This window comes from Tenebrio molitor, chromosome 2 (genome assembly GCF_963966145.1).
Source record: "Tenebrio molitor chromosome 2, icTenMoli1.1, whole genome shotgun sequence".
Lineage (NCBI taxonomy): Eukaryota > Metazoa > Arthropoda > Insecta > Coleoptera > Tenebrionidae > Tenebrio > Tenebrio molitor.
Genome location: NC_091047.1, coordinates 1,074,443 through 1,088,734, shown reverse-complemented (window position 1 = coordinate 1,088,734; position 14,292 = coordinate 1,074,443). Strand labels below are relative to the sequence as shown.

Sequence of the window (14,292 nt, the reverse complement as noted above, 5' to 3'; positions counted from 1 at the left end):
AAAACATCCGAACTATCAAAGTTCCGTCAAGTTGTCACACTGATAGACATAGCTGTTCTAGTATTTTTCAATGTACTTGCTTAACCACCCTGCAGCTATACAAACACCGCCAAATTTTTTTGACAGAGTGTCAATTACAATTTGGCAACAATTCGAAAAAATGAAAAAAAAAAGAACAGTACTTTAAAGCCAGAGAAAAGCAAGCGATTGACTGTTCTAATGAGATTTTCTGGTCTTTCTATTTAATGTTGCATGTCTTTTTTAAATTTAAACAACCCAACAACAGCCAGAATAAATTTTGATCTGACCGAAATTTGACAGAAACATCCAAAATTCCAAATCATACATAACCTCACAAAACATAAAGCTTGGTACACTTTCAATCAAAATATTTGTTTCAACTTTCGGCCGGGTACATTGCGAATGACAAATTTTCACAAATTGTGACACTTGACAGCACGGCTGTTTAGGTAGGTATAGAATCCACTATATTGCCTCTCAAAACGTATAGTTGTCCGTTTTCTCTAAGGTTATATTGGGGCCGTAAAAGTAAAGGAGTTTTTTTTTTGGCGTCGAAGTTGGCGTTGGAGAGTCGATTGAGAACGCACCACTCGTGTAAAAGCGTAAGATTGAAACAGCTGATCCGTGATCTGTTATCCATATACAGGGTGTCCCCAAAAAAAAAGACGAGTCCATAGCTCTCTTATTTATCGGAGGATTTTAATTATCAATACACCAAATCAAATGGTTGTTAGTAGGCTACAAAACGGCTTAATAAATTTACGTATAGCTATAAGGGCTTCAAGACTAAACTGTCAAAACATTTTTTTTCAAATGAGATTACATACTTTTTTTTAGTAATTCTGATTGAGATTTTAATTCTGAAAACAACAATGTATCACAAGTATAACTTCACATAAAAAAAAATAACACTAACTTTTGAAACAAATGACGAGCACCAAGCGAAAAGCTATCAAAATGCATTGCGTTACAATGTAATAACCAAATTAAGGTAGCTGGAAAAACAAATGACAAATAATAACATGTGGGATTGCGCAATATGCCGCCAATGTTTAGCGCAAAACATAGAACATAGACGATAGAAGCGTTTTTTAATTTTTTTTTGTGAATTTTTGGTATTTAAGTGTATATTTGTGATACATTGTTGTTTTCAGAATAAAAATCTCTATCAGAATTACTAAAAAAAAATATGAAATCCCATTTGAAAAAAAATATTTTGACAGTTTACCTTTGAAGTCCATGGAGCTATACTTGAATTTATTAGGCCATTTTGTAGCCTATTAACAACCATTTAATTTGGTGTACAGATAATTAAAATCTTCCGATAAATAACGGAGTTATGGACTCGTCTTCTTTTTTGGGGACACCCTGTATCTAGTGCATGCACAATCAACTCTTCAACGCCAACTACGACGCCAAATTTAAAAAAACACCTGTTATAGCCGGAATGTTATAGATGTGGATTGGGGACTTGTTCGTTTTTATCGATGTGGAATTAACAAAAGCGCAACATTTCTTGCCTACTTATAAAAAAAAAATATCAAAATTAGACGCGACCTGCATTCGTAAATGAAAATATAAAATTGTGTGACAAATATTAAATTAATTAAAAAAAGCAATAACAATGCATTTTTTGTGGGCTCGAATTGGATTTGTGGAAAAGGTTTAAAAAACAAGAAAGAAAAAAGCCCTCACGCTTTATTTAAGTAGGTAGTATTAATCTGTAAAGGACCTGTGGGCGGCGCTTAGCTGCGCGGCCTTTAACGTATCAGTAGCGTAGGGAAAATGAGGATCGCTAGGAACCACAACAGTGGCGCATCATGCAATGGGAAATTTTCACCGTAAAATAAAACGTTTGAGCAGTTTCCAGTTTGTGATGGTGTGATATGATCAATAATAATGATTTTTGACATATTTGAGGGCGAAGTTTAGCATTGTTATTTTATAACTGATGCAATTGGTGCATGCAGAATTGTGGATAAAAGTTTTACACGTAAAACCATCCTTTTAGTAAATTTTATAATCGTATTATTGTTCGGTTGGGTATTGGATGAACTTGGTGTGCGTAAAAAGCAAAGTCGTAAATAAAGTTGCACTAGGTACGGTGGCCGGCAAAAAAAGTTAGCCATAATTTAAATGTCAGTGTCGTTATAAATGATTGTCCCATCGCAGTTTGCGTTGAAAACCCACACAAATTTTGGATGTGCTGCCACCCTGGTAACGTTAAACAAGCTAATAGACAGATTTCTACTACCGCCGGTAGCACCACCTAGTCTCACTCATGTTATGAGGCTTGCGGCACATTCAACTAAGTGACCAACGCCTACTCTACTGCGATGGGACAATAATTTATAATGACCTTGTATTACATGAACATCTAAGCTAAGCCGTCAAATCAGATGTCAACAGTCAAATGTCAAATATGTAGCTAAATCTTAGCGTCAGCAGTGAGTTAGACATCTTAGTTATTTTGCTTGTGATTTCTTCAGTTTTTCTATATTCTAATTACTTTTCATCAGTCTTTATTAAAAACCTGCATTTGATGGACTTACATAACCTCTGTTTTTCTAGGTTGTAGGACAACGTAGAAGACTAAAAGCAATTAAAAAAATTGTAGCTCAAAAAATAGATGTCATTTTATTTTTTTACATAGAATTTTTTAAATATTTTTTCCGAGTTCTACATCAAGCCAGTAGCTCGTGGTTAAAATTTCGCCGCACCGTTCACTAACACCCTGTATATTCGAAGTCCACAGGAGTCTTGATTTTTTTGCCTACATATTATAGAGAAATAAAATTATCAAAATTAGACGCGACCTGTAAATGAAAATATAAAATTGTGTGACAAATTAATGTAAAATTAATAAATAAAGCAATAACAATACTGTTTTTATTACACTCTCGTGGGCCCGAATTGGATGAGTGGAAGTGGCATCAAAAACCAAAAAAAAAAGAAAAAGAAAAAACCCATCACGCTTTAAGTACCCGAATTCAATTTGTATAAATATAAGAAAATTTCGAAAGTACCAATTTCACTGTAGTATACATTTCCTGAAGATGTGGTTAGTAATGTTGTGCTGGTTCTCGCTTGCTATACCATTTGTTATAGACTTCGTCGAAGGTACGTTTTCAGTCATTAACACTTCACTTTATACAAGGAAATGGTTTTTTTTCAGGAAGACCCCAATACCAAGCAGAAGAAGAAGGAGTAAGTAAGAGGGCTCTACCGGCTATTTTTATTACATTCTTCGCCCTGGATGCACTTATGGGACTTTTGAGAGGTGAGCATTTCATTTAAATTTTCCGAGGAAAAATGTTTAAAAGGGGGTGTCCTTTTTTCAGGGTAATAGGCACAAACACCAACATGATCACAAATTATATTTGTTCATGAAAAAGTTATTTTAATGGTAAAAAATGTTACAAATATATTTGCAGATTTACAGTTTTTTATGGTATGTCACAAAACAATCCATGTTAAGGGCAACATTACACTTGGCACATTTTTTTGTGGCAAACTCTGCTTCTCTTGGGGAACTGTATAACAAGCAGTATTATCAAAACGCGATATTATATTCTCTACAGATGATGGTCTACCTCTCTTTCTGGAAGATTTGTTCGTTTGAAGCAGCGCCAAAACAATTTGCCGCCGAAATGTGAAGTAATCGAGTTTCCCTCCATGAAGCCGGTGTAATTGCCAAGCATTTTGCACGGCTACATCAAGGGAAGATACCACTTTTATGGTTTTTGGGTTTTTTCTTTTTCTTTTTTTTGGTTTTTGATGCCATTTCCACTCATCCAATTCGGGCCCACGAGAGTGTAATAAAAACAGTATTGTTATTGCTTTATTTATTAATTTAACATTTGTCAAACAATTTTTTATTTTCATTTACGGCTCGCGTCTAATTTTGATAATTTTATTTCTCTATAGCGAACCTTATTAATTTAATTTCGGAGCTGAACAAAATCAATGCCACTCATCTAGATGAAGTTGATCTTCTCGTTAATAACAATTTGTTTTATTGCAAGGAAAGTGAATCTTGACTGTTAGAAATTTAATATTTTTCAGTTAGCGGTAACACTTTGTCACCTGACATTATCATTAAATGGTTATATTTCCCGATCATAAAATAGTTATTTGTGCATCTTTCTGTCCGAGTCTGGGTTTTCTAGTCGAGGCGGAGCCGAGACTTGAAAACAGGCGAGGACAAAAGGCACTTTAATCAGTTTCTGGTCCAGAATCCATAAAGAAGAATCTTCAAAGTTAACTTTGAGGCCGCATTATGCGAAAACTATAGCTCCTAGGCCAAAGCCAAAATATTTTATCGAAAAAGTAGAAGAACGAGAGATTCATTGGTGCAAGAATCAATACCGTATTTCCAATAATAAGGGAGATGTGGTTTTTTTAGTTGAAAAAACTTAACGGGGTGAAGGGGTGGGTGGTACGTGTTTTTTTCGAGAAACCATTTGTCTCAAATCCGAGCCAAATCGGGATTAATTTAATGTGGTTTAATATTCTTTGGTCTCGATTGGAATGTTATCTCTAGAAAAAAAAAACTAGAGACTGCACATCCAAGGATTTATTATTTTCTGTCTCGAATCGGAGCCTAGTGTATTGCTGGTTGCAGAGCTTAAAATGTTCTTTGCCTATTATTACCCTGAATAAGCAAGCATTTCCGCTGAAATATTCCAGCGTCCAGTATTTACTTTATTTGAACCTTAAACAATTCGAAAAGTAAATTAAAACTTACTAAATTTTAAATCAACGGTTTCAGTATTTACATGATTTACCACGATATTAAAACTAGAAATAAACGCCAATTACCAATTCCTCGAGTCGTTGTGCTTCCACCGTCGCGACACAACGAGCCCCGTCCCACCCGATAAACCCCCAACTTATTAAACCCGCAAACATGCAACATAACGCGCTGAACCCAGCCGACGTAAAAATTGAAGCACCCGATCGCAATTATTGTTATGGCTCTCGTTTTGTATTTGATCAGCGTGCAGCTCGTTTTTACGGATGTTTAGATATGAAAACGTCGAAAATGAATTACTGGTGTAAAATAACGAAGCTCGTACGATCCGGTTGAGCTCATTCCACAATAACGAGATCAATTAATCGGGGCTGAAAACTTGATTATTCCTCGAGCGCGGTTACTCTTGCATGTGGAGGAAGGGTGGTGCGTCTTGCACCGGGTTGTATTTCCACAGACGCCATTGGTGAATTAGGTCGTAATCGTTGCATAAAGACCGCCTCGGGGAAACGAGCTCCGCGCTCTTCTAATTGAAACAGCTTCGGGCTCCACTTACCGTCAAAGACGTGAATGGCAACTTTTGACGAGTTGTCAGACCCTGCAATTTGTTACCAGGTCATAATCCGATGATTGTACACTCTGTCACTAGTATCACTGCGATATTACTTTACAAAACTCGGCTTCTGTTGCACTGCACCCGGTATTTCGACACCGGTACACCGGGAATTGACAAACTTGACGTTTCGGGGCGAAATCGCGCCATTACTCGACCTGCCAATTAGTTTCATTGTTGCCAACGCCCCCTCACCAAAAAAACTCTTAATTAATAAATCTCGTTAATTAACTCAGTAACCAGTTTCTTTCAGAATTTCAACCAGAAGGCGAACCCGCAATTCAAAACAATCATTAAACCCGAAATACACATATTTTAATCATTTCACACTCATATTTATCCGTAGAAAAACATTTGATTAATTTTTTTATGATTGACCCCCCTGATTGTCAACAACAACGTTGACGATGTGTTAATTAGTGAAATTTAAATCATTTCAAAACCGTGTTATGTAATATCATTTTAAATTTGTAATTAAAATCGACTGGTACAGTTAGTTGGTGTCATCGGTCAGCTAGAACCTGCTAAACACATTTTATTTGAAGCAGATACGTGTCGTATTTTTTATAGGTTAGGTTTGCGCAATGTTCGGTCTACATATTAGGTAGGTATGCCACTTGTGCAACGATTGGAATGGAATAATTGTAATAAATTGGCGATTTTGTGTATGACATGGCCATAAAATTTCAATAAATCTTGAATTGGGGTTTGATATTTTGCAGGTAAACATTGTGACCCCATTTATGTGACATGGGGCGATGGGATGACACACACATGCGACGATTTTCGAGTGGTCGCATCCCGAAAACATCCACTTTATTGTGGCACCCTCATTATACAATTTTTTTATCAATAATAATTTTTTCAGGCGCGTAACACATGAATATTTCCATTGAAGGAAAGGAACTTAATGGAACCACCACCACAAATAATTTATTCTAAAAGCTCCTTCAATTATAATGCAATTACTGAATTCCGGGCATATTTAAATACAAATTACATTTTTAGAGTCGGAGAGGCCATAAAAAAGTCTCGGCAATATGACATAAAGAATACCAGTAGGAATATTTACATTTTCTGTATCGTCCCTTGGAGTTAGAAGTGTTAGACAACACGCCCCGCGACTGCATTAAAAGTTCGCCGCGCCAGAGCCGGACTGCCTCGAATCGCGAAAACCGGCGTCGGGACGTGGGGGCGCGAGCGAGAGGGCGCCGGAGCGCCGGTCCCTCTCTGACGTGCTGTTTTATTGCCGGCGTATAAGGAGATATTGAAAAGATATTCGGAACCGAACGCGGTCGGCAATAAAACGCAGTCAGACACAAAAATGTCGACAATTTGCAACACCCCCAGCGCAAGGGGTCGCCGGCAACAAAGGGTAATAGACGTGCACTCTGTCAACCCCCGGTTTCTTTAAATGTGTCGCCAGCACGCTTTTTGTCCTGTCGGTTTTTGATTTAATAGAGTAGCGTCAGTTTTTTGGGGGATTACCGCACCAGGTACTCGTGCCAGTTAATTAAATTTCCGTCGAAATTATTTTATTAATTAATGTTGTAATAATGCGGGGCGAGTGCGAAAACCACAAACGCGTGATGGTCTCGACAACGTTTTGTCCAAACCAAAACAATAACAAATGTTCAATGGAAGAGTATTGTTTCGGGTCGGCTTTTGCTATAGTCAACAACTATTTCTGTCCGGACAATGGGGGCGTCGAGTAGTTTCGTAATTGGAATCGTTTACGGCCTCCCGGTTTAAATTAATTCCGATATAAATTATTATTTATTTATTTGCAGGCGAGCGGTTTAATTAAAGCGTCGATCGCCGGTGTGACGGGGTATTTTTCCGGGTGGTTTGCTCCGAAGAAACTACTCGAAAAGTATTTTTAATAATGCGAAATTTCGAATGCACTCGACCGCAGATCGCTCCCTCTCGAATATTATTCGAAAATTTAACTTAGGTGTAAGATGGTAACGCCATTGTTGTAATTCTTGAGATTCCCGGCGAGACCTTTTCATATTGCAATATTAGAAGATGTTGACGTCTTTGAATTGAAAATTGTAAACCACCCTAACCATCCCTCGCATTCCTAACATTGAACATTCACGCCAATATCCTACTGATAGATACGTGCCATCTTAAATACGTAGCTTATATCCGCAGTCCCGCCAAACTTCCAGGGGCGGCGAGGGCTCACCTCCACCCCTTTACAACGAACAAACTTGAATTTAATTTCGCACGAAAAAGCCGAACATCAAGATTTTTTTAGCATCAGCATTGTTTTGCAAAAAGAAATCGCCGTTTCGTGGAGAATGTTTGCGATTTGACATGTCGTGGAAACTGTCGGGATACTTTGTGCCGAAGGAGCTGATCCCGACCGGCGGCACACTCCTTCCGATCAGATTCACGCTTCCACAATGCGAATTTAAAGTCCTGCCGCTGACACTAAATAGTTTCTATTAATCCCTGATTACGGAGGACGGGTTGGGCTCGTTTTAATTGTCTGGTCGCGGATTTGTGGACAAGGGGCGCTTGTCAAATGCCCTTTCAGCTAGAAAATTAATTTAACAACGGCGGCGCTCTTCTTAAACTGTCATTATCATATCGAACTTATTTTAGGTGAAAGGCGAGCGGTGCGGCACCCTTCTCCGGTGGGGTAAAGAATTTTTTTTAATAGCTTCTGCCATCAGATAAATTCACCATTCACACGACGAATGCGTTCGCCAAACATCCTCCTTCTATACAATCAGATACGATTCAGTTTAAACACGTTTCAACGATCATATTCATATTCAATAACGGCGTAAGTGACCCACCGGAGTATGTTATGATAATATCACCACAAATACGCTTAGTTAATTCGAATGGGAGCGCTTGCCTCGATGAACATACATTTTTTTCCCATTATTAAACGGGTTGTTTGCAGAGGCCCTCCCGACGCAAAGAATCCACCCGGTCGGCTCACTCTCTCTCACTCGTAATAAACAAATTTACCTAAAAATAATTTTTTTCTACGATGCAAAAAGTGAGTGTTTATTGCATTGTTTTCAGTGGAAAAAGTGCCTCTTAATTGCACTAGTGCAATAAAATCTTTATTGCACGCATCTGTCAACAGTCTGTCTATCGTGCACAGGACTGAACTGTTGTTTATCGTGTTTTTTTCTCGCCTGCGGCTCTTGGGACAATTTTCACGTAGCGTGCAATAATCATTCACTTTTTGCACTTGTTGCATAAATAACTATTGTGTGGTCGAATATTTTCCTGTGTGGTAGGATGCGGGACATTTTCTTTCTGAAGATGTGGGTGTAGCTGTTGTTTCGATGGAACGCACTAGCTCCATTCATCTGAAGAATATCGAATTCCTCGTGGCAATTTAAAACACTGACGTGAAAGCACAAATCATTTTTTTCTCCATTCATCTTTCGATGAGGTGCGTGGGAATCACTGTCAGAGTTAAAGGTTTCAGTTTCTGTCAAGTTTGTGCAGTTATGCTTGAATTGAAGAAAAGAAGATTGTCAATATCACTTTGAAACCAGATAGCAATGGAAACACTGTTAACAAATTTGAGAAATTTAATGTTGTCAGTTGACAGGTGAATGTAGATCAGCTATGAAAAGTAAGACGATTAGCGGCCCAAGTACGAAGCCTTGAGGGACACCAGACCTGGCACAATAGGTCAGAGATGAATAGATATTATGCAATGTGCTGAGAACGACCCGTCAAATAAAAAATCATAATGTAGATTGCATCTACCTACTTGGAACAGTCTGTCTCAACTTTCACGTGCATATTGGGAAAAAAAGCAAATTGGTAGTAGTGGGTCTACGATCAAAGAAATCATTTTGCAAAGACAAATGAAAATATTAAAAGAAATAAAAAAGTGGTCAAGCGTTAGGGATTTTTTATCTTAATGTCAAGAAATTATTAAGAAAATTAAGTTACTGTAGATATAGGTAATTCAGGTATTACACAGAGCTCTACTCTGGATCCATTACTATTGAAATGAACCATATGTGGATGATCTCATACTGTGAGAATCGTTCATCATTTGGCTTCTACAAATAGGATGAGTTGTATTCAGGTACAGGGTGACTCTGAAATAAGTTTGGAAAAAAAATGTGGAGTATCATTGACCCAAAATAATTCTGCGTAAATGACTTTTGGTGGTGAAATCAAAAGGAAGAAAATTACCCTATATCCTTGTATTTTCAACGCCTATGAATAGGGAAAATTTGTCCGAATTTGTTTACTTCATTAGCAACCATCGTTACATCAACTCCACAATAAAGGTGTAAGTGCAAGCACACTGCTTTGTAAATGTTTCTATAGAAATGATCGAGAGGAGTAAGGTTACGTTTGTGACTGACGGGCACCTTTGATTATTATTGTTGCTAAACTGCCAAGATAATCAGGTAATCACCTTTAACTCAGCAGAGTACTAGCACTTTTGACCTAATTTTCAATCATTTGTATCTCGAAAACGAAAAAACTTTTATAAGAAAATTTTTTTGTCTATGACTTCTTGTCACCATCACCAATCACCGGTTTTTTTTCCAAACATATTTCAGAATCACCCTGTATAGTAAAAATTCCGGCCATTGAACTCATTTTTTGCTGTGGGAGTAAAAAATATGGATTTTTTGTTTTTTTGCCAATTTCTTTAAAACAGAAAAAACTCAGAAGAAGCGCCTTGACAAGGGCAATCCAACGGTGCAAAATTCATTGCCATATGTTCCTTAATAAAGGAGCTATGGGCGTTTAAATGATTTTCCGAAGTGCAAATCGATAGAAGGTAGGGGTTCCTGGTTTTTTTAGAAAAATTTCTTGTCGCCGATTCGAACCAAATTGCTGTCAGTTATTGTACATATTAGACAAAAATAAAAGACTATAAAAACAAGATAATTTTATTTTTTCTTAAGATAACCCCACGACACTCGCACGTCTGTTGTAAGGAAATTGGAATCTACTCGTTCTTAGAAAAGAATCATCACCGGTTCGTCATTCGAAGAATGAGTACCACCACTACCACCAAGGTGCTGTTTTAATTTTGAGTTTAGGTAAATGTAAGCAATTAGGACTAGATCTGGCAAATAGATGGATTACTTCAATATTTTGAAAACAATCTTGGAAATATAGCTCTTGTGAGTTAGAGAGTAGTTCCGACAGGACAACCCACCTCATCTGGACTTTTTCTTCCTTTTATTGCTCCAATTTTAGATCACGTAAGTGATACTCTTGCTTCCAGTGTCAACTGCCATAGGCGAAATTCTTGATATATCCTTCTAGCTGGTAAAACATCAATTGCTGTAAATAAACATGAACAAATAAATAATGAAATAATGGAGGTGTTGAGAGAGTTCAGAATAGAGCGTAGCTTCACTCTACGTTGCTCCTATTTTTGTCCAGGAAATGATCACAAGACATGTATTGTTCTTCTTTAAGATTGGGCAAATTGAAGCTTTTTCCGAATATCCATGTGTAAGTGGTAATAAAAGTGGATGCGCAATAAAAAAGAAAAATGGGAGCTGTTTCCCGGACGCAACACAACAACAACAACAGCACAAAAGACGGTTAAGCCGACGCGATTCTTTTCAAGGAAACTTGTAATTGCTCTCAGAATTGTAAGTTAAGACAGTCCATCTCGGATGTCTGGTGCAGAAACGGCGGAGAACGGCACACGCGGACCGGAAATTAAACTATATAACGAAAATGGAGTTTTCCAGGTTATATTGTGCGAGCCCTCGGCGAAGGGCGCGACCGAGGAACCAGCCAAGTGTGTAAAGTGGGGGAGGGGAGTGTTAAAACAATTTCCAAGGCACCTTTGATGCGGGAAAATAATTTGCCTCAAGTTACAGAACATTTCACGGCGGCTGGACGTCGCCTTTCAGAATCAACTGCGCGGAAATCTGCGGTAACGATAACAAGAAACCATTTTTAAAGGAACAAATCCAATTTCCGCGCACCACGTTTGACAAAGTCGTCAACAATGACAAGGTGAGGTTAAGAAAATGGCGTAGCTCGCATTGTAGACCGACGCGATCCGATTCAGAAGTAAGTAGAGCGCTCGCGGTCTGTTTTCTTAACTGTATTTACAAGGAGAATTGGATAATGAGGCCCCTCTTCCGTGAATAGGGCCCCACGTGTGGGTTAAGCGAAACCCAATACTCTTATTGAAATGATTGTAGTCAATGGGAGGTTGTGATAGGTCACATTATGTGAAATAACGTGGAACAAACAAATTAAGTATAATGTTACTAAGTACAATGAGAAATGTCACTCAAGTCTCGTCGTGACCCCGTAGGAAAAACAAGCGAGACCATTGTGAGGTCTTTACGGAGACGAGGTGGTAAATCACCCTCGGATTCCTCCCTAATAAGGGCCGCTGCGTCTGACAATAGCTGATAAAGTTGGCTGCACTTCTACACTTTTAATTCGAACAACTATATTATATTATTCTTTCCAGTTTTCAAAGTTATCCGAGTTTTGAAAGGGAGACAAAGCCTCCAGGACGATTAAACATGAATGATCGGTTCGAGGCCCACCTACCTGATATACTCTTAAAGAAAGTTTGCTTTTTCCACGGCCGGATCGGCATCGATGGGACCGCTGAAACAATGCGCACCTCTTAAGCCGATGAACAACTCGCATCTACTTCTGGATCGCAGAATGGAGGGACAATAGCACAATGGTGCGGTGAAGTGACGTGTATAACAAACATTGATAGACAACTGTGACGTGTCAAGTCAGCCTGCATTGCTTGTCAACTCGATTCGGGCTTTTGTCTCTCGACTGCTGATAACAGATAACCACCGGTCATACATTGGAAGCGTTAGCCTTGCGTTTGACACATTATTAGCGTGCGTGAGGATTATACAGGCACGAGAGGGCCCCCGGCCCGATCTTCACACCGCCGGGGTTCGCACCCGCACGAAGAAAACGAAAAACGTGCCAGTGGAAAAAGGCAAAGAGAAAATGATTCTTTACAGTGTTGCAAACGTGAAATGAGGAAATGAAGTGTGATGGTTTGTGACTCGCGAAAAGACAAGTGGAAACAAATTTTAAAAACCTTAAAAAACAAAAAGGTGGTAGCTAAGATTCATCCATGACAGATGAGAAAGAAATGTCTTTGGCGGGGTTTCGTATAAAAAAAACCGTTCACATTGTTTTGGAATAATGGGAGGCCATAATTTATTTTTTTAACGTTTGACACACTGTTTGATTTCCGTCACTAAAGTGCCTGAGATGTGGACCTATCAAAATGACCACAACATGTTGCTGAATCTTCGGCGATGTCTGAATATTATTCTTCTATTGTTGTGCTTTTTTAAAGCGTAGATTAATTGGAACATGTTGACAGGTAACCTAAAGTTTACAACCAAAAAATATTTCTTTTTCTTTTCTTTCTTTGCAATGTTTTACATTAAAAATAGAATAACTTTGCCCTTTGCTGAAAACAGACATGTTCAATTATGGCCCGGTTAAACATAAATAAATGTCAATCGTATCAAACGGCGGGAAATTCAAACTTTACACTGTTCTAAACGGTTTCATTTTTCGAACGCCTACTCAGCCCAGGATTTGATTTGAACGCGCGATACTCAAACTGACAACAATGTACTAGACATTGACGCCATTTATAACCTCAAACTTAGAAAAACCTAACCTAATTCAACCTACAACTACCAAATTAAATGGGTAATTTCTCTCCACATATCTTTAATTGGATTTAGATCTGGAAATTAAGTGGTCCACTAAGACACACATACTTGATTTTCTGACGGGACTGGGTTATAAGCTTGAAACGACGCTCGAATCCTGCAGACAGTTTTTTTTTTGTACAGCAGACACCATTTTTTATAAAATACTTTGAACAGTATAGGATCCATAGTCACATAATCTTTATTGGATTTCTTTGTTCATCAAATTACAGTAGACTGAACCAAATTTCTTCGTTTCACCATCAGTAGTTCTTAACTAATTGACAACTAAATGGGACACAACAATAATATGGAAAGAAAGATACGTTATTGCAAAAAATATGAAATTACAGATTTCTGCATTGACGGTTTTGGCACAGGGTTTTGGAAAGAAACTTTGTCAATTTAATATTAAATTCTCAAATACATGTATATTTTGGCTCTCCACTACGAACTCAAAATCGGATTTGGCAATGTTTCTTTTTTCTACGAGTATTTCAAGAACCTTGGGATCTTTTGGGGTTGGTGTTGATCACAGTTTTGAAGCTGTCATCTCTGGAAAAATGAATCTGCCAGTGATGATTTGAATAGATGGTGCGCGCTCCCACCCGACTCTTACATTGTGAACAAACTTCTTCCCTTCCAATTACCGAAACAGATTGAAATTTTTTAGCGAAACCTGTGTTCCAGGTCGCATTCATCGCGTAACATAAAACTGTGAAGCCCGGAGAAATAAAAGGTGGATATCGCATTAACGGACCGGAAAAGGAACGTTAAAATGCAATTATTTGTAAGTTTCGTCCGCTTCTTTCATCCCAGTTTCTTTATGTTTGAAATCTTTGGAAGTCGAGTGTACCTTTTCAGTAGCAAACGCTCGATATAGTGATCCCCATTGAACGTCGATGGTATAATGCAGCGGCGTATTGTCACAGCATGTGTGCCCAACCTCCCACTGGTTCGTTTCTTTGTTTAAAACGTTGAAAAGCGTTCACAATCTGCCCACCTCGTGATTAAGTCCCGCCATGAATAATGCCGGGAGCTTCGCGCAAACCGTTTTTATTATTGTCCAATTTGTGTTATTATATTGTTCCCCACTCATTGTACTCCTATTCTGCCAGATTACTCGATTACGCTCTTTAAAAACAATGTTCCGGGGACCAACCGTGAAACGCGACCAACCGACCGGAAAAAAATCCCAAGCATTTCCAAAATCA

General features: G+C 38.3%; 2 long non-coding RNA genes across 2 annotated transcripts; one reads left to right on the top strand and one right to left on the bottom strand.

Moving 5' to 3' along the window:
- Positions 1–2,987: 2,987 nt before the first annotated feature.
- LOC138124096 (uncharacterized) lies at positions 2,988–3,465 on the top strand. Its single transcript, XR_011157002.1, has 3 exons — positions 2,988–3,141; positions 3,197–3,301; positions 3,363–3,465. It is a non-coding gene; the product is annotated as an uncharacterized lncRNA (long non-coding RNA).
- Positions 3,466–10,271: 6,806 nt separating this feature from the next.
- On the bottom strand, positions 10,272–12,347 carry LOC138124127 (uncharacterized). The gene is made up of 2 exons (XR_011157014.1): positions 11,928–12,347; positions 10,272–10,685 (listed from the first exon to the last, which is right to left on the bottom strand). It is a non-coding gene; the product is annotated as an uncharacterized lncRNA (long non-coding RNA).
- Positions 12,348–14,292: the final 1,945 nt, after the last annotated feature.